The sequence below is a fragment of the Schistocerca serialis genome, unplaced genomic scaffold (assembly GCF_023864345.2).
Source record: "Schistocerca serialis cubense isolate TAMUIC-IGC-003099 unplaced genomic scaffold, iqSchSeri2.2 HiC_scaffold_1196, whole genome shotgun sequence".
NCBI classification, from domain to species: Eukaryota; Metazoa; Arthropoda; class Insecta; order Orthoptera; family Acrididae; genus Schistocerca; species Schistocerca serialis.
Window position 1 is genome coordinate 587,501 of NW_026047399.1, and position 2,500 is coordinate 590,000.

The window sequence follows — 2,500 nt, forward strand, 5'->3', positions numbered from 1 at the left end:
ATTGGCTCTGAGGATCGGGGCGTGTCGGGCTTGGTCGGGAAGTGGGTCAGCGCTAACGTGCCGGGCCTGGGCGAGGTGAGTGCCGTAGGGGTGCCGGTAAGTGCGGGCGTTTAGCGCGGGCGTGGTCTGCTCTCGCCGTTGGTTGGCCTCGTGCTGGCCGGCGGTGCAGGATGCGCGCGCCTGCGCGGCGTTCGCGCCCCGGTGCTTCAACCTGCGTGCAGGATCCGAGCTCGGTCCCGTGCCTTGGCCTCCCACGGATCTTCCTTGCTGCGAGGCCGCGTCCGCCTTAGCGTGCTCCTCCGGGGGCGCGCGGGTGCGCGGATTCTCTTCGGCCGCCATTCAACGATCAACTCAGAACTGGCACGGACTGGGGGAATCCGACTGTCTAATTAAAACAAAGCATTGCGATGGCCCTAGCGGGTGTTGACGCAATGTGATTTCTGCCCAGTGCTCTGAATGTCAACGTGAAGAAATTCAAGCAAGCGCGGGTAAACGGCGGGAGTAACTATGACTCTCTTAAGGTGGCCAAGTGGCAGCGGTGTGGCTGCATCCGGACTTGGCTTCTCGAAGTGCGGTCTTGATGTAGTCGTGCTGCTGCTGCGAGGTGCCTTCCTTGGGTTATAGTTACAGGGAGAGTGATGCGCAATACATGGGCCTAGCCCTCTTAGCCTCTCCTCTCCTGCGGTCTTCTCCCCTTCTCGTGGGCCCGCTGATTTCGCAGAGTGGAAGACCGCACCAGGGGCTTGGGGGGGTTACCAGCCCCCCCTCGCACTATCCCTTTTTTTAGTTGGGGGCAGTAAGCAGAGAATAAGTGGTGGCCCTTCCGCTGAAGGTGCCACCCCAACTCCCCCAGCACCTAGCCGGCCAACCGGCCGTGCCGAAAATCTTGTAACTTTTGCAGCTATGTATACCTGTAGTGAGTGCCACCGCAGCTTTACAACCAAGAACGGTCTCGGGGTCCATCGCCGCCGCCAACATCTTGCGGCCGCCAACGCGGAGATCGTCACGGAGAGGCATCGCGCGAGGTGGACGGAGGAAGAAGTCCTGTCGCTCGCCAAGGCGGAGGCCGAACTGTTCCTTGAGAGGGACGCCCGGTTCTTCTTCGTCAATCAAGAACTCATCAGGATGTTCCCCGACCGAACGCTCGAGGCAATCAAGTGCCGACGGCGGCAAGCTGCCCACAAGCAGCTTGTCCGCCAATTCATGGAGGCGCTTGAGATCGGTCGGGGGGAAGAGCCGGCGTCCCGCCGGGGAGCAGTGAGCCCGCTGCCTGACGCGGGCGAGGCCGCTGCGCCGCCCGTCGACGCAGCCGAGGACTTCGCGGCCGACACCACCGGGCCGCCGCCGGAGGGGCCGACTGACGCCGCCATCTGGGAGCATCTGGCGGGGCTACCCGCTTCCGCCCAGCGTTTCTCTGCCCTGGATCGTGTCATAGGTCTGGGGCGGGGCACGCCGCCCGATGTCATCCTGGGCATGCTCCCGGATGCCCTTGCGTCGGTCGGGTCCAGAGGGGAGAGATCGATCACCAGGACACAGCGGCCGCGCCAACCATCGAAGCGGCCGCCTGCCGCGCCGCCGACGCAGAAGCGCAAGCGGCGCCGCTGGGAGTACGCCAGAACGCAGGATGCCTTCCGACGGTCGCGTGCACGTTGCGTGCGCGGCCTCTTGGATGGCACCCTGCTCCAGCCGCCACCTGCCATCCCTGGTCTGCTGGACTTCTGGGCGGACCTCTTCACCAAGAAGCCCGTCTCCACCGCGGGCTTCATTCGTGACCGCCTCCTCCCGCACTCAGAGCCTGTCGCTCTCGAGTGCATATGGGGGCCGGTCACACACGAGGAGGTCGCCGCCGCGTTGCCGCCCAGGGGATCAGCAGCCGGGCCGGACGGCCTTACCCCAGCGGAGTTGCGGCGCCTGCCGCACGAAGTCCTGGTGAAAGTGATGAATCTCTTCCTTCTGGCCCGCGCCCTTCCGGAACGCCTGCTTCGCGCGCGGACGTCCCTTCTCCCGAAAACGGCTGCACCAACATCCCCCGCTGACTTTCGCCCCATTACGGTCTGCTCGGTGTTGGCGCGGACCTTTCACAAGGTTCTCGCGTCACGCCTGATGCGCGCATGTGCTGTGGACGAACGTCAGCGGGCATTCATCCCTCGGGATGGGATGTTGGAAAATACCTTCATCTTGGACACTGCTCTCACCGACGCAGTTCGCTCCTGCCGCTCTGTCTTTGTGGCATCGATCGACGTATCTAAGGCATTCGATTCGGTAGATCATGCTGCCCTTCGCCCCGTGCTGAAGGCGCATGGCCTACCGGATTGCTTTGTCGAGTATGTCGAGCGGTGCTACGAGGGCAGCACGACAGTGATAGCGGACGGCGCCGGCGTGGGCGTGTCTGTGCAGCCAGCACGGGGCGTTCGCCAGGGCGATCCCCTCTCCCCCCTCCTGTTCAACTTTGCGGTGGACTACGTTTTAGGCCAACTGCCCTCCCACATCGGAGCTCGGA

The 2,500-nt window shown here is 64.0% G+C and overlaps 1 pseudogene; it reads left to right on the forward strand.

The window, feature by feature from the left end:
• LOC126435133 (large subunit ribosomal RNA) overlaps positions 1 to 2,500 on the forward strand; it is a 7,955-nt pseudogene that overhangs the window by 2,363 nt on the left and 3,092 nt on the right.